Source organism: Motacilla alba, chromosome 14, assembly GCF_015832195.1.
Source record: "Motacilla alba alba isolate MOTALB_02 chromosome 14, Motacilla_alba_V1.0_pri, whole genome shotgun sequence".
Lineage (NCBI taxonomy): Eukaryota > Metazoa > Chordata > Aves > Passeriformes > Motacillidae > Motacilla > Motacilla alba.
In genome coordinates, this window is record NC_052029.1 from 16,393,324 (window position 1) to 16,417,383 (window position 24,060).

A 24,060-nucleotide genomic window follows, 5' to 3' on the forward strand; every position below is an offset into this window, starting at 1 on the left:
GGTAGAAATTTCAGGATTCACCTACCGTGGACCCAGAAACACTGCTGTTGAAGCCCCTAGTCTTCACAGCCCACAGACCCCTACCTCTACAGAAAGTCCAGTTCTACTAAGAGATATATAATGAGGCATTTTGTCCTGCCAAGCTCACCTGTAAGAAGAAACAAAATTACTTGTCCCTGTTTCCTTCAGTGAGCTGTAAACACACTTCTGATACAGCCCTTTGACAATGGCAACCTTGCTGCACCTGAGACTGGCAAATCCATGTTAGTGACCTCACACCATCCCCCTGGGTAAGTGCAGGGCAGGTTTCCAACTCGGCACGCTGATAATCTTGCAGAGTTGCATAGGCCAAGTAAAAAGTATAGGAGGGATTCTTCCTCCTAAAATTAAATAAACCTCATGTGAAAAATGCCATTTTGAGTGTCTTGAGCTGTCAATTGCAGGAGAAAGTGATATTGATTTCTACAGAAACTTTATGTGAGTAACCTATTAAATGAAACTTATTTGATAGCAGATGACTCCTGCAATTTAATTCCCGAGTGAAGTGTTGTCTCCAAGGCTTTGTGATGTTCTTTAACCTGAATGATGAAAGGCATTTTCCTTACAGCCATTTGCTGATGGATCTCAGGGTCTTTGCAAATAAAGTCCTCCAAAGAATCTAGAACATGCTTTCACTGGCAAAGTGCAGATGATACCCCAGATACCCCAGAACATACCAGGCTTTAGGAGCAAAGCTAAAAGTGCAAAGAGCCTGACAAGAACTGCCAGACTCTGCGGCCTCCACCTGAACAAAAGTGCTGAGAAAAGCCCCAGGATCCAGGGGTTCAGTGGCCACAGGTGTTACAGTCCTGCCCCAGCCAACACTTGTGCCAGGGCAGCCCAGCTCAGGGCTGGGGTATGCTCAGATCTCAAAACCTCCTCCCTTCCTCCTGCACATTTCTATCCCCAAGTGCCTCAAGGCAAAGCTAGAGCTGCAGAGGCATTTGCTTTTCAGTCCAGCCCCCTCTGCATTGCGCCTTGAAGACTTGTTAGCTGGCTGTGATCACGAAGCTGCCTGTCATGCTTCAGGGGCCACTCACTTCTGCTCAGCAAACCCTTTACACAGTTTGTTCTTTTAAAAGAAGCCAATTTACTTTTCATTTGAAATTTACAAGAAACAATTAAATAGGAAAAGTGTCAGATTCCACTTCTTTCATCAAAATGGGTTAGTCATGTCTGGACTGTCAGCACTAACAACCCCAATCCTTTGGTGCTCACAGCCCCAAGAGCTCATGCTGCAGCACCAGACCAGCTGTGTAGAGCCCTGTGCTCTGTCACATGCCTTGCAAGGGCTGCTTGTGCTGTGAACTGAGTGCCAGCAGTCCTTCTCTCTCTGAAATCCCTCCCAAGGGCCCTGCACGGGCAGAGACACACACTTAACCTGTTCACTTTAATCCCTCTGTTCCCAAAGAAACAGGAGCTAAGATTGCCTCAAGTTTTGGAAGACTTTTCCAGCTGTGTGCTGCAGGAGAGGGAGGAAAAGCACAGTATCTGCATACAGGAGGAGCCTTCTGTGGTGTTCTGAACAATGTGTGGGTCAGGCAAAGCCACAACTTGGTTGTAAATGTGCTCATGGGAGTTCTACGAAGTTCTGGAACTCAGCGAACACCTAAAGCAAGGCTAAGGAGGGGAACAAAAGCACTGCCCGTGGTTCTGGGTTAGATGGCAGTCTCCAACTAGGAAGCCTCAGACCACAGCACTGGATGCTGAGCAGACATGGGCTGGCAAAGTTGGCATCAACAAAATCTAAAATGAGACCCACCCTCCAAGCAAGAATCTGCCTGAGGAGCTGCTCCCTCCCAGTCCTCTCAGCAAGCATCCTGGGGCACAGACAGCAGGCAGAGGCCACTGGCCACTCAGGTTCCCCAGGACCATCAGTGCAGCACTGTGGCTGCAAGAGCACACACTTGCGTCCTGCCTGCTGCTGTCCCATCTTTGGCCTGTTCGAGAGACAGTAGAGCCCAGACACCAAATGCCTCCTCCTGCAGCCATCCATCCAAAGAGCTTCTGTAAAACTACTTTGTCCATTTCCCCTAACTTCAGTTCAGTTATGGCAGATCAGCCCACAGGATTTCAATGCAATTTTCTCATTGAGGTACACTAAGTCCTTCAGGGAAGGGGACACAACTATGTAGAATCCACAGAATTTAGAGTAACATTTCTCTTCTGCATTTTTACATTTTATTATTATTTAGCATTAACCTTTTCTACTTCCAAATCATTAACTAATTTTATATTCCACTATCAGATCTGGGCCTTAAGCTACAGGAAACAGGAGATCACTATTTGTTTCATACATACATGAGCTAAAATATTACAGGGAACCCAGTGGTCATTGCTTCTCAGAACAAGGTCCAGAGAAATCAATTCACTAAAGGCACACTACAGTCTGCATGTTCAAAGAGGACACAATGATACTGATGATACATGATTCCACTGCAACGTACCCAGCTCAGCTCAGTGTTTCACCCCAATGGAGCTTCTCCCTCTGCTCCCAGGGTCATCTCCATCAAATTTAAACACAATAGCTGGGAATCTGGGACCTAAGAACTTGGACAGTAAATACTGCTACCCAAAAAAAAAAAAAAAAAAAATCAGAAGAGCATGTTTAAAACAGATTAACTCTCAGCTAAGATGCACAGAGCACCACTGCCTTTCAGCAGCAGTGGAGGCTAGCTGGAACTGCTTTCTTGCAAAGCATCACATCTGAGTTGTCATTCCAGGGACAGAAACTGGGCTTGACAGATACAGAGTTAAATTAATGATGACCCTTTCCACGTTAGCTGCCTGAGGGCTGGCAAGCAGCTGCCACAATCATCATTTTCACAACTGGTCTGTCTGCTGGGAGCCTGCAGGGCATCTCCTGCCCTCAGGAGAGTCCAGCCAGACCCAGAGCCACTGTCTCAGCCCACTGCACCAATCCAGCTTGGTGCTGTGCACCCAAGACAAGTCACACCACAGGAGTTATTCTAAGATCAGCCCAACCTTCTAGAGGGAGGACCTGAAAAGATCACTTAAGCCTCAGACGGAACAGAAAAGGGAAATTAGGGCACACCTATCCCAGTGGCAATGCCTGGCAGCCCAGGATCCTGTCAGTTCAGCTCTCATGGGATCAGAATCTACACCACTCTGAAGAAGAATGAGGTTTTCCTGGTTGTGCACATGGCATGTGCTGTCACAGAAAGGAGCAACCAGTCTAATCACCCTGTCAGGTCAAAGCAGCAGCTCCGGCCAGAGACCAGCAATTTGCCACTGAAGCCAATTCCTGCCAAAGGTGTTGGGGTGCTGCTGGAGCCTGTTACACTCAACATACAGCTGATGGGCTGCCACATGGGTATGTGGCTGCCACATGGCCATGCCACATACTCTCATAGCTGCGTACTGATAGCTGATGGAGTATATCCTTAAAGACAAGTTTCCATCATTTAGTATGTTTGTTTCTCTCTCCCTGCTGCCTTTCCAGATGCCAAGTCTTCTTTAAAAAGAAAGCAGCAGTTAATTTATAAAACACTACTTTCTTTCTGAAATTTCAGCAAAGCTGAAACTTGACTTGAAAATTAATATCAGCTGCATTTACTCTACAAGTAATTAATTCACTTCATCCAAGTGCTACCTTGGGAAAGAGAACAAGTCACAAACATATTCACCTGTCATTAAAAAAAAAAAAAGGCAGACAAAGTAAATAATTCAGGAGGTTTAAAAATAAATTCACACATTCATAGAGGCAGACATCCAAGCTTCTTTTCATCTCCTCTCTGCAGCACCCTGCTGTATGTAATGGAAGAGTGATACAAATATAAAGGGAGAGAAGACAGAACAAGTCCTGAGCTTGACTCACTTGGAAACCAGAGTCTGTTTGCTGTGACAGAGCCCTGTAGAATACACACAAAGGCTCCTGGATTTGCAGTTGGGCCCAAAGGAACTAGACCCTTGATATTCTGGAAGAAAATACTGGCTTTCAGAGCAAATCAGGCTCTTTTGACTGGATCGGGGAGGGAACCTGCAGTGCCTCCTCTGAGCTCTGTGAAAGGGGATATACAGCTGTGTTGTCTAACAGGAACCACATCAGCTTTGCTGCTGCATTTTTGATGCAGCATTCATTACTATTGTGGTTCCAGCTGGTGCTTTCAAGCCCTACATTTATTCTCAGCATCCTTACTAGAATGAAATAGTACTGCAGGTGCATCAGTGAGGGGGCTGGCTGCCTCTGCTCTTCCCAAGGTGATGTGTGCTTCTGAAGGATGCCAGGAGAGTGGCATGTGCCTGGCTCCACTGCCATCGACCTCTGTCCCAGGCTGGGCCTGGGACTGTCCAGGGCTGGGTGCTGGCAGGCCTCACTATAGTCTTTTGCCTAGGAAGACACTGCTCGGGGACTTTCCCCAGAAGACTGTCCCTTCAGCAGCTAAAAAGCATTTCAGAAATGATGGGCTTGGAGATCATGACTAGAAATAAGGAGGGAGAGTCTTTCCTGGCTTTCCACTATGCCCAGGATATTCTGAACCAGGGCACTAAGGCTATAGGGGATTGATGTTCCTTTCACCTAGCAGTATCTGACTGATTATTCTACATAGAATTGGGAAACATAATTCCTAACACCAGGTAATAATGAGCCAGGACTTTTAGTATCTTCAAAATCTGTAGAATTTTATTTCCTAGAGTATTTGAAAATTACTTTTTGTTAATGGCTAGCTAAATGTCTTTGAAGCTAAACATCTTTCCAGGGGCATGTCAAGTAGCTCAGAGCAGTCACCATCCCTTGGGGTAGAGGAGTCACAGCTCACACAGACTTAGAGGAGTCTCCAGTTTAGCACTCACAGACTGAGGCAGAGAACTGTGCAGAGACAGAGTCCCAGCAAAGAGCTCCCTTTAAAGTATGCAGAAGTCAGGTGTTATTTTGTCTGTAATATTCCCAGGGCTGATCCTTTTTTTCCTCCCTTGACATCCACCAAGGTATCCTCTCTACTATCAGGTCAAATCTGCTTTTTTTTTGAGAAATATTTTTTTTCTTCTTTCACAGCAGCAGCAGCAACAAGAGTGGGAAGGTCTCTGGCACCTAAAACTAATTCCTTGCAATGCTTTCTTGCTGAACTCAAGAGGCTTCCTGTGACATGCACTTAAATATACCAACCTCATACAATAAAAAAAGTGAAGCTACCTTTCAGCAAAGAGCAAGAAATGGCAATTTCTGGCAGATCCATCCAAAGCAGTGATAGCATATTATTCTTTAATGCAGTGTCAGATACTTCCATAGTACAAAGGAACTATATGGATGTTACTATGCACTGCCCAAAGATTTTCTGCTGAACCCCCTATTTGGGCAGCTCTGTGGCAGGATGCTCTCACTCCTCATCAACCACATGAGCATGTGGCTTCCTGAAAAGACTACATTTTATCTTTCACTACATGAAAAGCTCCTGTTTTCTCTTAGCTCAGTGTGTGTGTGCTGGCAAGAGACAGGGTCCCAGCAGGCCTGCATCACCAAACACTTGGACTTCATGATGCAGGCCAGATGGAGCAGACAGCCAGTATTCAGACTGACAAAAAAGGGATTCTGTTAGCATCTCCTGTGGGGACTGCATGGGACACCAGCATTCTTTGGGCCCATGAAAACTGGCTTACAGCTGGCTGTGACAGAGAGGAAAAAAACTCTCTTACAAATGTAGTTCCCTGAAAGTGTTCCTCCTTGCAGGAAGATAGAAAGAAATCAGGAAGCTGTGGGTGCCCCTCTTGGGGTGTGCAGCAGGAGCAGGATAGCTCAGGTTATGCAGCTTTGTGACCTGTGATGATGGCTGGACACTGGGGATCTCCCAGGAGCTGGCTGAGCCAAGACTGAAGAGGAGTTGGTAAAGTTGTGCTCGGGATCTAGCATGGAGGCAAGATGGATGTGGATCTGGAAGCCTGGCACAGAGCCCTGTGGTTATCTGCTAGGGGTGAGGGAAGAGGAGCCCTGTGTCAGCACAGCTTCTGTCAGAACTGCTCTCAGTCTGCCTCAGCAGACAGCACTCCTCTGCTTGGGAGGAGGGAGAAAAGCTTCCCTTTGATAGAATTTCATTTGTTCTCTTTTGTAATCCCAGCAACAGGATGGAAGCAGATAATGTGCAATTTGTTTTAATTCAGCTTTATCTTGTCAGTCCTAGCTATAACACTGCAGCAAACATCATTCTGAAGAATAGAGATGTGATGGAGCAGGGTGAGATTCTGCAAACCCTATTGATTACATCACAAATCATCACTATAAATATTTGAAGGAGAGAAAAACTCGTGATCTAAACATGTTCATGTAACAAATTGTGCAATTGAGAGTGAGTGAGAGATGGTTCTAACAGGAGAGGGATGCTAGAAAGCAAAGCATTTAAACTGCTTACCTTTCAACCCAAATAACATCCATTAAATGGAGCATTGTGGAGTTCATGCTGTGAGAAAAGAAATATGAAAGGTTCAGTGTGCAGAAGCCTCAGAAGCATGTGAATAAAGTACGTCATGAAGGAAGCACCGTGTTTCTAATCACTACAGAGAAGCTAAAGCACTTTCTACAGCTCCTTTTGGGGCCAAGAGCTGCTGTGAAAACGAGGAAGCCTAGAATTGCTGGGTGGCAAAAGGTGCTGACAGCCATTACGGACAGGAGAACACCAGTGTAGCACAGCAAACCCTGCTCAGTGTTCCAGGTTTGTTACTGCGCCAACACTTCTCACTGTGCAGGAAGCAGAGAACACGGATGTCTGGCAATCCCTGACCTGCCTGCCCTTGGAATAACCCTGGGCTCTTGCTCTTCTTCAGAATAAAGTCAAATTCTGGGAAAAGGCAATGCATGCTGTCAGCACAGCAGCCAGTAGCAGCTGAGGGTTCTCACCAGGTCTGCAGAAGCGATGTACACAGCCAGTGGCTGCCCCCTCAGAGCCAGCACCTGTGGCCACAAAGCCTGTTCTTTCCATGTCTGTAGAAAGGAACCCTGATTCATTCAGTCAGTTTGTATTGATCCTCTTTTTGTTATTTTTATTAGAAGTTAATTGTGAGGCAATTTTCCCTCTGTTTAAACTGGAGGAGATACTGTTCAAGGACTTGTGACTCCTCTCTGACAACTTTATTGGGTAATAGCCACAGACAGTGTAGGTGTGCACAGTCAGTCAGACCTTTTATACTATGTGTGTTCCCATAAAAATGATTGGGTTTAAAGCATTATTCTAGCATTGCTATGATTGTACCACAGGACCAAGCAGCTTAAAAGGCAGATGTGAACTGAAGGCAGATCAGTAAGTGTGCCCTGATCCTCCCTGTCCTCCATGCCCAGCAGGGAGAAGCCACACTGATGTCTGCCTGCCAAAGCAGACTGCATGGAAGAGGAAAGCACAGCTCTACTGAAGTTCAATCAACAAATTATATGCAGACACCCCAGCTCTCCTGGGGAACGGCCATATCATATTTCCCTGGCATCCTAAAGCAAACATGGCTCTTCTGTCACTCGAGGCACATTCTGCCCATGACAATATCCCTGACACAAGCTGTGGAAGTGCCCAGGCTGACAGTGCTGGGGCTGCCCTTCAGTATGACAAAGCCAGAGCTCATGGCCCTCTGAAGCCTCTGGTACCCCATCCCTGCCCCCAGATCTCCTAAAACAATGTCCAAGGGCACTTTGTGCTGCTGCTATGAGCACCTAAGATAAAGAGCTCTGAGGCTGCCAAGAACCCTGTTCTCTTTATAAAGACATTTCTGATACCAAGTGGAGTATTCAGTGGAATTTGGCAACAGGCATACCAAAACACAGATTCAAGATGAAAGGCAACAAACAGTAAGAGAAAATAGCTTGTCAGAAAGCAAGTGCCACTCTACACTTATCCTGTACTGTGAAAGCTCATCTGAACCAGCAAGTGCCAGGCTGTGCAGGTGCCAGACATGCTCACAATTCATCATGGACACAGGTATGCAAAGGGCTTAGGTCAGTTACCATGATATAGTCTCCACACTCACCCAGGGGTAGCCTAGCAGGGTAATATGCTTGTCCTGGCCAAACCAGCCATATTGAAGCCTGCTCAGCACAAGAATCTGCAGTGTGCTGTGCAACTAGCCTGTGCTGCGGTGATTGATTGACAAAAACTCCTACATGCCAGGGATGGCAGCATGGTGCAGGTTCAGAGACTGGAGCAGAGGCCCTTGAATACATAAAAGCAGCAGGAAACAATGAGACAACAGGCTGGAATGAGTTTCCCAGTCCCTGTCTTTGAGGTAAAACCTCATGCTTTTATAAGAGAAGTACCTTTTCCTGACAGGCAGCCTAATTCTAACACAGATTCTCAGAATAGCTCCCAGTTTTACTCCTTGTGACTGTAGTGAGTTCTGTTTTACCCTTGAACTCTGTGATTTCTCTTGAAACCAACTGTCCTTTCCATAACCATCATGTGCCTTGGGGCAAGGCTTCCAGCAAAAAAAAAAATATTTATTATTGAAAACATGGAAGTTCACAAAATTGACTTCAAGCAGCTCAGACAACAAAGTCAGATGACATATTTGCTGCAAATTCCAAAGAGAGAAAAGTACTGCTTTTATGGTAACAGGAACACCTGAATGAGACATTAATAGTTCCTTTAATCATAATTACAGAAGCTGTCCTTCTCTTCTCCTGAAATGAATGAACACATTGCTAGTTGGCCCTCAAACTTTCCCTAGTTAAATTAATATTGCACTAGACTGGACTTCAAACCACTGATGAAAGCCTGTGTTTCCTTTTGCTATTGCTGTAGTAAAAGCATAATAACCAGGGATGCTTCTCTTGGCACAGGAATTTGCTCTGCATAAAGGGTTATAAACCACCCCAGGTTCAGCTCATCTAAAAGAAAGCTGTATAAGACGAGCCAGATGGCCCTACCCTGCAACCCTCACTTGGTCCTGAGGGAAATAACCTAAGAGGTCTTTCCCAGCTTTTACTTTTATGACTTTGAAAGGGGAATATTTTTGCCCTGAGTCATGAAGAATCTACTCCTACCTATAATGGCAGAATTGTCTCTGTCCAATATGGGGGCAGTTCCTGGCATCTTTTCATACAAGATGTCCCTCACAGTCCCTCTGCTGCCAAAACTGTGCCATGTAACCCCAACACAGGACAACGCTGTCTGCTCCACCTATTCCTCTGCTCCTCCTGGCCCCTGTTCCCCCCTCTGCAGCAGGTCATGGAGGAGAGCATGGAACCCATCAGGTAAAAAAAGGGGCTAAGAATCCAGATCACACTGGATAAGTGCCTTTAACTGATACACACACCTTTGGCACTAGCTCCCTTGTCATCTAACTCCTGCATTTATTAATGAAACCCTCCTGATTGTTGATTCATTTGATTGTTAAAGCTTGTGGAACTTGTGCTGTTATTATTCATTGTTATTAATGTTCACAACTCAGCCTGTCTCTTTCCAATATGCTCCACAGAGGAAATCGAAGGCTGAAGCCAATCGTTGCAGTAAATGAGTGATGGAGATGCTGGAGGACAGGACAGAGCCCGTTGCTCTGGGACTGAGGCAGGTTTTGGGAAGGACGTTTATCTTCAAGCACAGGGACTGGAAAATGAGTAGCTGTTTCAAGTGGGTTCTCTGGTGTGTGCAGTGCTTGCTCAGTTAAGTCACTAGGGAGCATCACCCTAACAAAATTGTCTGTGCACAGGACCAGTGACCCAGGCCAGATTCTGATCTGTGTGCAGAAAGGTTCAACACAACAGGTTCAACATAACAACCCACACAGATGCTGCAGGCCACATATAAAGCCTTGCAGAAAACACATCTCCATGTGATGGCTGAGGATGTATTGAGGAAAAGCAGAGCTGGATAACCTCTGGAAGTTCTCTTCACTCCTCTGCAAGGCATAGGACAACACCAGAAGGACACTGCTGGTGGTATCCCAGACCTCAGGAGTGCAAGACCCCAGTGTGCTGAGTCGGGGTGGACAGCACGCCGCTTGCTTTAGCATGCTCCCTCTCCTCCCCTTCTGCAAGCCTCCTTCACCTTTTCACAGCCTCCTTGCTGCACAAATGTTTGCCCATTCTTGCAACGCACACAAATGCTGCAGGCCAGGATGGTCCTGCTCCTGCCTGTTTGGTAGCTGGAATGCTTCTAAATCTTCAGCAGTGTTTTTATACCAGCTCTCAAGAACAATGTATTTGTTCAAGTTATATCTTTGGAGTCTACAGAGCCATCACATACCATATTCAAACCATTATTCATCTCAAACAGAGAATTCTGCAAAGCAAGAGGAAATAAAAGAGAGTTTAATACAGCTTTACTAAAATGGAATTTGCCAAAGACTCACAGAAAAATGGATTTAATTAGGGCTGCTAATGGGGAACAGTTTGTTCCTGTGACTTAAACCAGAAGTTAGATAGTGCCTGTAATTCCAACATTTTTAAATTATATATAGGGGGTTATTTCTCATTTCTACCTTAATTATAAAAATCCATCTTTATGAATCACAATTTTAAGGCAAATAAAGCAAAGGCAGTAAAAATGATGTTTTAGTTAATAAAACTTTTAAGAACTCACCAAAGAAGCAAAAGACTTCAGCATGGATAAAACAGACTTAACATAGCAAATCATAGTTGCAGGCAGTCCTCTGGCAGTACTTGAGAACAGCATAACAAGGTTAAGTTTTTTCTTGGGAATAGGTGTGTAAAGGAAGGTGTGTTCTGTTACAAGAAATGAAACCAGGTGTCGATTTTAGGGAATAATGGGCATGTCCTCCATTTAATTTCACAGCTAGGTCTATCTAAGTTGCAGGCATTAATTGGCCTGACATGCTCCAGATAATAATCCCAAATTTTAGAATTCTCTGCTACCAATTCTTACACTGAATACTGTAAAATTTTCTGAATTGTTGAATAATTGCAAATTATTGCAAAAATTGCAAATTATTAGTCCCGAATAAAGAGGATACAATTATAGAACTGCAATCCCCTTCTGCAGCCTTTGGTTTTATTTAAAACTAACAAATGTTGGTTTTGTGAAATTTCTCCTGTTAGCTGTCTCTGACCACATGACCTAAGTAAATGAGTCGCAGCATTGTAAAGCACTGAATAATTTAATTACAAATAGCCCAGACAACTGATAAGTAAGCTGGGCCTAGCTGCTGTCACAGCTGCAGATTCTTCACCAACCATACTGTATTTTTATATTACACCTTGGATCAGAACAGAATCAATGAGTGAAGTTCAAATGTGGCACATTTCCTATTTCTCTGACAGCTTATTTCATGGATCACAGGGACCAAAGTACAGCTGCTTATTCAACAGAGGAAAGAATGAATCAATTTTCATTCTTTAACACACTGTGTGACCTATTCTCTTATGCTCTATCCTTTACAATGGCTTCAGTCTCTTCAAGACCTTCAAATTTGTCAGATAGAGAACATTTAAAATAATGACAAAATGCCCTGCCCTAGGTCTGCTTCCAACTGACTGACTGCTCTGCTGGTAATAAGTCCAAATTGAAGTGATTAGGTCACTCAGGTTGAATTAAACAGACAAATTATAGTCCTAGATCATTAAAAATGAACCAATCTTCTGGAAGATTTCTGTGATTTCACTCCAAGCTCCCCACAAAAGGCACTGGATGCCACAAAGCTTTTGATGCTCATGTGCTCCAGATTCTTCCTCTACTTCAAACATGGAGGACTAAGATGACAGGATGGCAGCCAGGCAGCAGCTGCTGACCTGCACATTGCACAGGTCACTCCTGTGTCTGCCCTGTGCAGCAGCACTGAGGCCAGCTCAGGGCACCAAGGCCAGCAGGCAGACAGACACAGAGGGGCAGGGCCCCCTCCCAACCCACTGTCCCAAAGACCTTGCCACACTAAGGGGATACCAGAGCTCTACTGCTCTGTGTACCCCACCAGACTCCCTGAAGCTAAAAGATTATGTCACAGTTCTTTAGGCACTGCCAGTTGGGCAGAATTAACACAATGAAATGCATAATTTTTCAATTTCAGTGTGATTTTTAAATTTAGAAATAGTCCTCAGTGTTGTTGTTTAAAAATACCTTCTGTGTACCATGTGTTTGTCTTCTTTTACTGTTATTCCCAGTTCATTGGTGACACTTGCATAGTTCCTGTCATTGATAACTTCGTACCAGCCTGTGCTTTTTACTGTAATCAATTTTCAGATAAGGAACCTTATATTCTGAAAAGGAGAACAGAGCACAAGGGCGAGTGCTGTGGTCATCCTTGGCAGCCATGGGCACCACAGGCACCACGCTAGCACCCCAGAGTCAAGGCAGCAGGGCTCCCTGCAGCGCTGAGGTCAGGCAGCAGCCTGGCATCAAAACAGAGGGGCAGCTAAAGTGCCAGACAGATGGTGGACCTGACAGCATGGCCTGAAGCAGAAACTCTGAAAGTGATGAACTAAGAGACTTCTACTGGCAAAGAGGATTTCTGGATCTCCTTTTTCAAACTCTTCTCCTGCCTCATCCTACTTTATGACTGACCCCATGAGGTTTTCCTGGCCTTAAGACATAAAAGTAATAAATCCGGCCTTACCAGGATATTACCCAGATGAAACATACATCTCACGGCCAGCTTTTATTTGCTTCTCTCTCTGCATATCCAGTAGTTCGAATCTAGGGCTTTCAAAGCAGTGGATTTGACAAATATCAGTACTTCAGACACGTGGGCAGAAAAATTGCTTTTTCCAGTTCATAAGATGAATCTGGGACAAGCATGGGTCACTAAATGGTCGCAGCAAATGTTCTAGTCCAGACCTGTGTTTAAGCAGGCCATGAGATGTAGCAGAGGTTGCTGGTTTGCTTTGTTTTCCCCTGAGAGACTAATTTTTCTTTTTTATTTTTCTGCCTTTTGTGGAGGAAGACCAAAGACCCATCACAGCTCAGGATGGCTCAGCAGTAGAAACCATTCACTTGCTGCTATAGTGTAGAAGCAAACAGGACAGTCAGCTTGTGAGAGCTGTTGGCTGAACTGTAAACTCTTCTATATCTGCTGTCTCTTTTCTTACCCAGCCAGGAGTGCACTGCAGCTAAACAAAACACCTGAACTTCCCACTGATCAGGTTTTGGCACAGTTCTGGAGGACTGTAATGTGAAATGGAGGCTGAGCAGCCAGCAGGTAGTAGACAGTCAGATGCTGAACAAGTGGATTTGGATGACACTCACCAGATCAGCTTTGGGTGCACTGATGAGAACTGTGCATGAGCATATACTACCATAGAGGTTACACTCAGTGTGCCTGTCACCAGCACCCATTTGTCCCCTGGTTAATGGAGACAAATGCCCACCATGCTCTGCTGAAGTAATGCTCACAACGGAGCTCTAACAAAACCTTTTCCCTTCATACAGTACAAATTAACAGTCCGCAGCATTTGAAAAATGGCCCTAATCCCTGCCCATATGGGGAGTTTGTTCCCAGTGCAAAGTGCCAGATTATGACAACAATATATACTTCAAATGGGTGAAAATGAATGAATAACAACACCCTGACAGTGCTGCTACTCCTGAGTGCTTAGGAGCTGGGTAAAACTGACAGGGCAAGATGAATATGGCACTGAGCTGTTACTATGCATAGCTGGTCAGGAGAATGCAGACTAACTTGCCATTACAGATGGGTTAATTCTAAAGGCTGCATTTGATTCTGAGCCACAGTTGCTCTCTGAGGAAATATGGAAGGGTCAATCACATGAAGGACTGAATTGCAGGTAATAGTCCCATTCATGAAGAAAGCATAGGGTGATCCTAGAAACAAAGGATGCAAATTTGCCTGTTGCCTCTGTGTGCCAGGAGCAGGCTGACTCCCCTGCCCACTCCTGGAGGATTCAGCCAAATGGAAGTGGACAACTCACCTACAACAGTAATCAGGAAGGCAGGACTGTCCCCAGCTGGGGGACCATCACACACCATTTTCATAGCATAAGCATCACAAGGTGCCAGGGAAATTATTTGCTACCAGGCTGACAGAGGAAAGCCAGTGTGACCCCAGGATCACAGGTGGCTCCTTACTAGGAATCCTGTGGAGTCCAAATGTACTCAGGATTTCAACAGGCTTCAGAGATGCTCTTGGAGCACAACCCCACCTGCTAGTTCAGAGCAGTGGTGGAACACAGACACTGCTCCACAAGGACTCAGATCATGATCTCAAGAACTCCTCTCCTTGTCTTCTACAGGCTTTTCAGAAGCATCTGCTAATTGGCTGTGGCCAAGGAGAGGCCCTAAGTCAGCCAGCCTCCCATGCCTCAAGGAGCTTCCCCTCAGATTGCTTCCATGGTGGTGCTGAGGGTCCTTCCATAGCTTGTCACTACCAGTAGCCAACAGCAGCACTCCCCAAGCTCAACAGAGGATCCCAGCAAGGGGAGTCCCTGTGTCTCAGTTACCTCTCCCCATACCCCTGCAGTGCTGTGGCATGCCCCTTACACCTGCAGCATCAGGTAGGCTACATCATCAAAGAAGGCTTGGCCTGCAGCAGCAGGCAAGAGTCACTCATTCCCCTAGACTTGACACAGCTGCACCATGTTCCCACTTCAGTTTAAATGCAATCAAGGGCAGATTTTTTCCCCATTCTCAGAAGACACAGAGCATGTCCCTTGCACCTGTACCTTTTTCCAGGAGTAGAGATTTCATATGACAATAACCTTGCAGTACATTACCCTGGTGAGATCATGGTTGCAGTGATGTCTGGATGGTCTCTGAGCCTCTTACCCCAGGCACCCTCCTCCCCAGAAGAAGCTGGTTCCTGTAATTACAAAGTGGAGTCATATTAGAGGAAAACTAATCAGCTTGCTGGATGCCAACAAATTAAATATTAATCTAACTATTGTGAAAACAAAAATATTCATCGTCAGATGTTTTCTGGCACAAGTGTCAAAATCAGAGTGGAACTAAGACTTTATTCATTTTCCATTATCAACTTAGATAAAAACACTCAGAAAAATGGGCAATGATGTGCAGAAACCACTCAGCACAGATAATTACAGAGTAAGTTTAGGCAGCTAATCACTTCTAGAATATGCTTCAGATCAAGATAACTGACTGGCTTGTTTCTTTGCCTTGTTAAATCAGGCAGATTCTCAGCTTTGCCTAATGGGCATGGAGCTCCCAGAGTCAGCATCTTTAACTAATAATAGGGCTGTCTGGCAGACATGCTTATCCCACCAGTCAGCAGCAGGACTGGGAGATGGTGTCCCTACATTAGGAGAGCAAGACACAGCAGAGACAACAGTGGCATTTGGGGCAGGCAGTGGGCAGGGCAGGGGCAGTGGGAGAAAGGCAGGGCAGAGCAGGGCATCTGTGGCAGTGGACAGACAGAGAGCCACAAGCAAGGACATGATGAAGAAGGATGAGCAGCTGCAGCGGCAACAGTGGGACAGGAAGACCAACTGAGGGAAGCTGTAGCCTTGCAGGGGGCCACTCCTTACAGGATACCAGCTCTGGCTTTCATGGCACTCACAATGAGGGGCTCTTGGGGCTGCCCTGGAGCAGCTCCTGCACAGCACTCACACTCACTCCACCCACTGCTGCCAGCTGTGTCAGAGGAAGGAACCACTCTGAGACCAACAGATTCTCCTTTGGGGGAATCACTGCGGGCAAGAGGCAACTTTCCACAGCTCTTCCTCAGGCATGTCAGGCCCAACCTTCCCAGGACTGCAAGTCCATGAGCTTTACACTGCAGTTTCAACAAAGGCCTGAATGCTGCCGGCAGCAAGCAGGAAGGTGAGCTCTGGCTGGCTGTGGGACAGGTGCCATGGATGCCATCCATGGGCACCAGGGATAGCAAAAGGGGCACCCACCTGAGCCAGAACACGCTCAGCTGCAGTCTGCATAGTCTGCACTCGCCAGCACCTCATTACTGCATTTACTTTATTCAGAATGGAAAAAGCTCCCCTTTATACTTCAAGTCAGTAACCCTTATGTTCTCAATTTACATGGGACATTTCCTTTGAACTAAGGCAGGAATTATTTTTACAACAGCATTCATGGATATTCTATCTTCTCCTTAATTATTAACTTTGCTGTAGTAAAAAAAAAAAAAAAGTGTTTAGGAATTCCATCAACATCAACAAATCTTTTGCATTAAAGTACTGAACTAAAGATCTTCTAATGAAGAAGCAGCATTCACTTTTGCTTTATTTAAAGGAATGAAAGGATAACTGTAGTTCTATGGATGCTCTTGTGCAGCTTCTTAAATTCAAAAGCCTCCCAGAAATTATGCCTGACTTATTATCTGCTTTATTATACCAATCCTAAAAGATAGGAGTGGAGTGAAAGAAACTGGGAGTTTAAAGAGCCCACAGGCCCTTCAGCAAGACACAGACCTTCAGAGATGGCAGCAGCTCTGTTAGTTAACATGGTGGTCAGTATATTGTTTTGAAATTACAGTGTCTCTTCCTGTTAAGAACTGTGCACCAGCTGAACCATTCAGTGATGTCACAGAATGCTGCTTGGCAGGCTCTGCTCACAGCAGTGCTAGAACTGCTTTGGAGTCAAATGAAAAAATTCCATTTTTACTTCCCTTAGCACGTTCTGTGCCCATCCTTTCTTTGGTCATAATGATGAGCCTGTATTCTGTGGAATGCTGAGCTGCACTATTTCTCATCCTTAAGATCCCCATCAGGTAGAATGCTATGGGGAAGTGCCAGCCATGGATTTTTCAGAGTGGTCCCTAAGATTTGCCTCACCATTGAAAATTCATCTCTCCAGAGATACACAAACTAAAGCAGTAGCTGTTCCTGGGGATTACATATCCCAAGGCACCTCGCCCAGCTATTTATGAATTATATTGCTAAACAGGGATTGCCAGAGTTTCTTCTTCCACCAGTGTTTTTTATTCTGATCCAGTCTGACCCTGACAAACAGTAGCTTCTCTGAAAAAGGCATAGTCTCTTCTGTTTTCTAAGTAATCAGCAATCTTTCATCCATCTTGATTTGAGAAAGCCACAATCTTTGGGTGTATTCTGCTTAGGATCCCAAGGGCTTGGCACATGATACTGACAGAAGCCAGTGAATTATGCCAGCTGAGCCTAGAAACAACTTGAGCTTTTGTCGATATAAACCAAAAATGACCATGCTCTCATTCTGGAAGAAACTGTGGTATTAGAAAGCATAGGTTTGACAAGACAAGCTAAAACCTACACTCTCCAGATTCCAGTAGGTCTATGCCATATTAATTATTTATCAACATGTTTTCTTAAAGCAGTGTCTCTGTGCCTTTAATTTTCAATTCCCTTAATGCTAGGAGGATCTCTGCTGGCAACACATAAATTATTAACAGAGTTAAAACAATATTTGTTTTGCCCCAAAAACAGTTTTGAATGCTGTCCTCATACCAGTTAGGTTTTTCTGAAACTTTAATGAAGGTCTCTAATTTCCTCCAGACTCATGGCTGAGGCACAGGTTTTGCTGGGCCTTTGATTTGGCTGTGGGAGCACATGTGGCACCACATCCTCACACTGTTCACCCCACTGGCGCTGGGGGAGTGATCAAGCAAAACAGCTGCGATGAGGCAGGAGAAACAGCAGCATGTCTATAATTGGGAATTTCAGTTGCTGAGTTCAGAGGTTCTGTTTTTCTAGTGACTGTTCTGCATTTTTTTATTTCAACAGCTGTCCCTAGGCTCAGCAGAGAAAGCCCATGCTTCACTTTGCTTAGAATACTTTTCTCCTAACAAAGGAAAATACAGTGCAGTTCCTTTAATCTACAAGAGAGCCATTTCAATTCAGCAAAAGGATACTTGAAACATCATGGGTTTAGAGAATTTTATGCAATCTCAGCCACTTCTCTCTCTGCCAGGGAGCATATAAAAAATTCAAACCCCAAATATTGCTTCTTGCTCTTCTAGGCCCTAATTACAAATACATTTTCAAAAGGAGGAGTCAACTTAAGCCTAATATTGTGCAAAATCTCATACTTTCAATACAGTCTTCACTTGATGTGGATTGGTAATTGGAGCTGTGGAATCAATTTTTCCCACACTTGAAACACTCAAATGAGTATGAAATGTGTTGCATTTGTTCCATGCACGTTTACAGTTCTGCACTTTGCTTGGAGTGGAATGATCATTCTGATGTATTTTTTATAACAGAGCAACATTTCCTCAGACTTTGATGTGTCATGTACAGAGCTATTATAACCATTTGCCATTTAGGTGCATGATCCATGGCTAATCTCCAAAGATTTGATGCATGCAATAATTATTACTATTGATGTCATTGCACCATATTTAAAATATGAACATCTCATTGTAAGTCTGCAGCTAACAGAAAAGAAAGGCAACCAGTCCACACCAAGACAGGAAATTCCCTGTTGGTAAACATCTGAAAGCTTGTAAGATGACATTCCACAGGCTCCAGTGAGGCACTGACTGTGAGTGCAAGGGCTCTGAGAGCAGAAGGGTGATGCAATGTGTGTGCTGGCCTCTGCACTGAGAACAGCTCTGGGAAATTGAGAACTGGGGTCTCCAGATGACATATTCTGACAATCTGTTTTGGAAGTTTGACCCTGAACTCAGGCACATGGCATGTTTCAGCAGCTCCTGCACCTAGGCCTCTGAGTAATTTTATCTGTGCCCTGTGTCACTGGCATTCTGGAGACCAATATTCATTCAAACCACGGTTTCCAGACCTGACTAAGCAGAACACCTGGAAGTGCCTCAGAGCTCTCTTCTGCCTTTTCATGAAATGTAGGTCTGAATAGATTGTTAATTGGGACACGGTCATGAATGTTTTCAATGAGGGCTGAAAACGTGTGTGCCTGTATTAACACTTTCAACTTGCTAAAATGTACCTTACAGGTCTCTAATTACACTGAAACAAACTGCATTAATATATTTAGTTAATGGTCCATTTATGCTACTGGCAACTGTTTCTGGAAAGTCAAATTAACAACTCTGAACATCTGACTAATAGGAAGAACATTATGTTTTGATTGTACATGAATGTTAATGGTTAATAAATTTTCAAAGCTTCTGTATCAGAATGAAATCAATATTTCTTTTAATTGCCTTAGCATAATGCTGTAACTGTGGAAAAACTTACTAGAAAATAATGACAGAAAGAAGACCAATGTCTTCAGCCTAAAAAGTCACATGGGGGGAAATAGTCTGCCTGGAGAATATCGGACAAGATCAGTTTGCTTCTGAAAGGTGGAAGGCTGAAGCTGCTAAGCTCGGCCTGTGCCCAGGGATACCTGGGATCATCCTGCAGCACAGTCTGGCTTAACACAGCAGCTGACACTAAGCTAGTGCTGCCACCCTGCCAATCCTTACAGATGGAGGTGTGCCACCAACTAAACTGTGGCTCCTGCAAGCCAAGCTGAGCACAGGGAGCAGCATGTCCAGCCAGGGTCTGCCCTTGTGCTGCTGTGCAGTGAGACCACCTTTCCACACTTCCATAAGAGGGGCTAATTATAGCTGCCTCTGCCTTGCTCCGGCTCCACTGGTTGGTTTGACATGTTACATCTGAGTAGAAATTTCACTGACTTTGTTACCAATGGACAGTGTTTTACATGGCAAGATCAAGAGACAGAACACAAAGAGTGATGAGCTGAAAAAGAGAACAAGAACAAAAGGCCAGCAAGGGTAGATGCAAGGATTCGTGTCTGAGAGCATGGTGAAGAGTCAGCAGTTAGGGAAGAGAAGAAGTGCTTCAGAGGCACAAAGCAATTGTACAAAGACACTCACTGTCCACTGCCTGATGCCTCATTGTGCCTCCCAGCCTTACTCTACCCTTCGTCATCCTCATCAAGTTACTAGGTAGCTTCCCTGCCTTTGATTTCTGTTGCAGAGAAATACAAACTTCTTGTGAACAATTTGACAATACAGTGGCAGAATAGGCTCTGCACAAGTTCACCATATATCCTTATCTCCTGCCAGCTTACAGAGATGGTAGAAAATCTTTGGAGAAGTGACTACATGCTAGACAGCAACAACTACAGCCAGTGCACAGCAAAGTCACAGACAAAACGAAGAAGGATAGAATGCCATGCATGGGAAATTGCAACTACCTTTTCTTATTATCTGAGGTTTCTCATTTTGCAGCTCAATCACTGTTACACATGCAGTAACTACTAGCTCTGTTAGACCACAGCTTGGTGTAGCCAAAGACCGCACACATACACACTGTGTGAAACTGTCTATAGCAACAAAAGTTTATATCCCACTGGATATATTTCTTCTCAATACCAGAGCAGAAAACAGCAGCTGATTCCTACAGAGCAGAAAGGTAGAGAGTGTGATAGAATAGCAGTCAGACCTTTATCACATTATTATTGTCCCTGCATCATGCCTCCAGATAGATTTCTCCTCTTTTTTTCCCAAAGAGGCCCAGAAACATCTCAGGGCTAGTTCACAACAGCTCTCCCCAAGGAGGCAAAAAATTAAATACTAGCACCCTTTTTGTCTACTCAGCACTCTTTCCTTTCCTGTCTGGGATCTTTTTTGCCAACTAACTATTTAGAAGAGTGGAGAAATTCAGCTATAAGAAGCAGTTCCAAATTCTTGCAGCAAAGTGCCAGAGTTGCTTATCATCTGGATACACAGAAGAAATACCTGTACAGTATATAAATCATCTGTCATCATCCTCTCTGGAAAACTCATTATTATAATAGTCTAATCATTGTGATATCCAGTGGCATTATTCCTGCTAACATTAATCCTTATTAGTTCATCTAGTATTAATGTACATGTCACAAGTATTTCCACATGATTTTTCCAGGCTTCTTGTGTGCTTAAGACCATCCTGGTTTCTGCTTCAAGGAAAAAGCTGTTCATTCATCACCTGTAAGACAGTCAGGCACTGAAGTACCCAGATTTCAACCTAAGGAATCCCTTAGGTCTCCCAGTGTCTTCCCCTTAGTGAAAAACACACATCACACCCCACCACCTTGCAAGTTCTTTGGTATAGGGGATCTGTGTTTTCATATTGTTATTTTGTACACATACCACAGAACTGAGGCTGAGTTCAGCGTCAGTGTTCAACACATGATAACAACCTGTCCACAACGCTGGAGTCACAAAGTCCTTCCAATATGCAGGGTCAGTCTTTCAAAGGTAGGGAGGCACTGGGATTTTACATAGCTGCCTTTCTGTGTCTGCACTCTCCCCTGGGGAGCAGTGTGGGACCAGCCTGCAGGCAGGTCCCCCAGTACCAGACACTGGTGTCAGTCTGCAGCAGGCAGCACAACCACTACCAAGAAGCAATTTCTCCTGTAAAACAGGAGTGGGGATCTCTCTGCTCAGCCCGGGCATCTCATCACAGAGCCAAGAGTTTTACTACCAATTCCTTCAATGCTGTTTTATGTTTCACTAGATCTGCCTTAAACATGGCTGGAATGTAAAGCAGAATTCCAGGCGAAGAGCATCAGCTAACCCATGCTGCCCTCCTCAGGAGCCAAGCACAGCCTGCACAGGGATTGATGGGCTGCGTTGCATAAACAGGCACACCATGCATTTCATTTTAGTAAAAGCTAAAGAACTTCACAAAAGGAAGGGCCCTGTCTACAGCCACTAAACATGCTCGTCTACAGCTGAAGTTCAGGAGTGAGAATGAAGCAAAGGAGTGAGAATAAGCCTTTCTTTGGGACAAACAGGCACTCAGGAAATGTAAAAGGAGACAAAAGAGCAGGTGCTGCATTAGTGGCAGCAGCAACACCCACCGCATACACCTGGTGGAGCAAACAGCTGGATGGAGATTAAAGGTAGCAAAACCCGTCCTCCCTACTTCACATCCTGATGCTGTGGACAGCACAGAAATGGGGATTTCTCCATAGCACATGCCATCACACCCACACCACAGTGAGCTCTGCTGCTCGATCACAGCAGAGACTCAAAACACTGGCACCATTCTATTGCAACAGATAACTTCATAGCTCAGAAAGCAAAACATCCAGAGACAAAGCAATTGGTCCACCCACTAACAGGAATATGTTTCCCATAACCAAAAGGGGCTTGTCCAGTCATAAGCTCCAAAAGGGGAAAGGGGGTGAGTATCAAACAACAGGGAGATAGCAATCAAAATAAAACAATCAGTGAATCACCTGAAGTGGGAGCAAGGAGGACTTTAGCATTACATCAGTATGAGGAGAAACAGAAAGTCATTGAGAGAATTCCAGCTAGTTATGTTACATTGAAGAGGTAGAATTCAGCACAAGGTTGTGTTTGAAAGATGCAACTCCATCTGGGAAGGTCATGGTCTGGCATGTGCCACAAGGGCTGCCAGGAATGGTGTCACAGTAAAGGGCCTTTAGCTTCTTCCCATGGCACAAGAGGAAAAAGCTAGAGCAATCATATCCAAAGCACCTATCTGGAGGCAAGCTCTGGCACATGTCAGAGATTATGTTTATAGTCCAATAATGTTTAATTCTTTTGCTCTCATCTACTACCCAGGGACATCTTTGCATTTTGCTTTTATCACCAAAGTCTATTCTCATTCCAGTCCACAGAGGCTGATGAAAAATGTTTCTTTATTTTTCGTTTCAGAGGATCATTACATATGTTGAACCTATTAGTCCCTAACAGAGATGTAAGATGTAGTTCCCTATAGGAATTCAGAGGTTATTTAAAGTTCTTTTCCAATATCCAGTTTGCCTGTTATTTATTTAGGGAGTTATTTCTGCAGAAACCTTGCAGCTGACTATCACCTCTGTACTTTTGACTGTCTACACAAAATCAGGATTATTCTTCCTTCTGCTCATCACTTCCTAGTTCTCTACACTGGATTACATCAGGTCAGTCACTCATAGCACAGGACACTTGGGAGAGGTGCCCCACTCCTCTATGGACATAGCAAGACAGTCAGAGGTGGTGAGGCAAGGCGAGCACTCAAATCCCACTTACATTATGATGTTGCTCCTCTGAGGGTGCAGAGAAGCTCCATGGTTCCAGGGTGCCAGCCTAAAGCTCTGCCATTGGCCATGGGCTCCTCATATACATCCCCTTATGCCTCCTTACATCCCTACTGCAGGGACTCCTAAAACCAGCCTCAAGCCCAGGGGTTCAGTTCCACACTAAGAACAGCCACACTGGTGCAGCAGACAGGAGAGTGAAACAACATGTGTGACTTGGGAGCCATTTGTCACAGATTTTTTAGTTTCTCATAGAGAAGAAAACAGCAGAACATGGAATTCAAATTTTTAAATTCTATATAGTGACAAACTAGCAAGTGCATTTAACTACCAAAATACATTTCACAGCCAGTAATGGATACTGTAAAGTGTAAGCTGGTACTTGGATTATCAAAGGCAGAGTCTATCAATTTTTGGTTTTGTATTAAAGTTGCTTTTTCCATCTGTTGAAAGTGGCTCTTTGTGATTTCACAGAGCATTACACTTTATGTGTCTCATTTGCTGCACCCAAAGGAATTTCATTCTGCTACATTAAGAAATACCTTGGTATGCTGGCTAAGGTTTTAACTTTCCAGAACACGCTGTTTCTTGTCTGCCTCCATCCCAGCAGCTGCTTCCTTTAAGTGTCTCATTTATACACACACATACACGTACAATGTAAGGTGTAATTCACATGTCATATTGGCTTTGTCACAATGAGGATTCTGTCTCTGTCCCTTAATGACCTCTGTGATCACCACCCCAGCTTCTGCCACATGTGTCCAGAAGGGACATGCCTGATCTCTGAAACACACTTGGATCTGTAGCTTTTGTTTTGCTTTGCACTACACACAGGTGGAGAAATGGGAAACTGTACTGAAACTCCTTTTGCTGGGGATGTCCCACAAATGCACACTGCAAACACAGACAGTTGTGCCTTCGTTCTTGTGAAAATCTCATTTTTTCATTTTACAGCAATGTACATTCCAGCAGGGTGTTCCCACGCCAAGGCACAGCTACCTCTTAGCAGAGGATCACCCCAGTCGTATCACAAATACCATCTACTACAAGTGCCATCGCAAAACCCACTTCCAGATGCATATTCTATTCTTTCTTAAAAGCCATGGCAACCAAATGTCTGTAATTATACCTCAGTAGTAAGCCTGGTCTCCAGTTCATCCAAAGTTCACAATGCCCCCTTCTCCTTGCACACTTGTCCTTCCCATATTATTGTCACTAC

The 24,060-nt window shown here is 44.6% G+C and overlaps 1 long non-coding RNA gene across 2 annotated transcripts in view; it reads right to left on the minus strand.

Annotated features, from left to right (window-relative positions):
• The window catches only part of LOC119707010, a 48,489-nt gene that overhangs the window by 16,322 nt on the left and 8,107 nt on the right, over positions 1-24,060 (minus strand). Inside the window, exons 2-3 of one of the 2 annotated variants that reach the window (XR_005258658.1) lie at positions 14,654-14,739; positions 6,405-6,452 (exon numbers count right to left, since the gene is read on the minus strand). This is a non-coding gene — a long non-coding RNA (uncharacterized LOC119707010). The remainder of the gene's footprint in view (positions 1-6,404; positions 6,453-14,653; positions 14,740-24,060) is intronic. The other variant, XR_005258657.1, reaches the window with a different exon arrangement.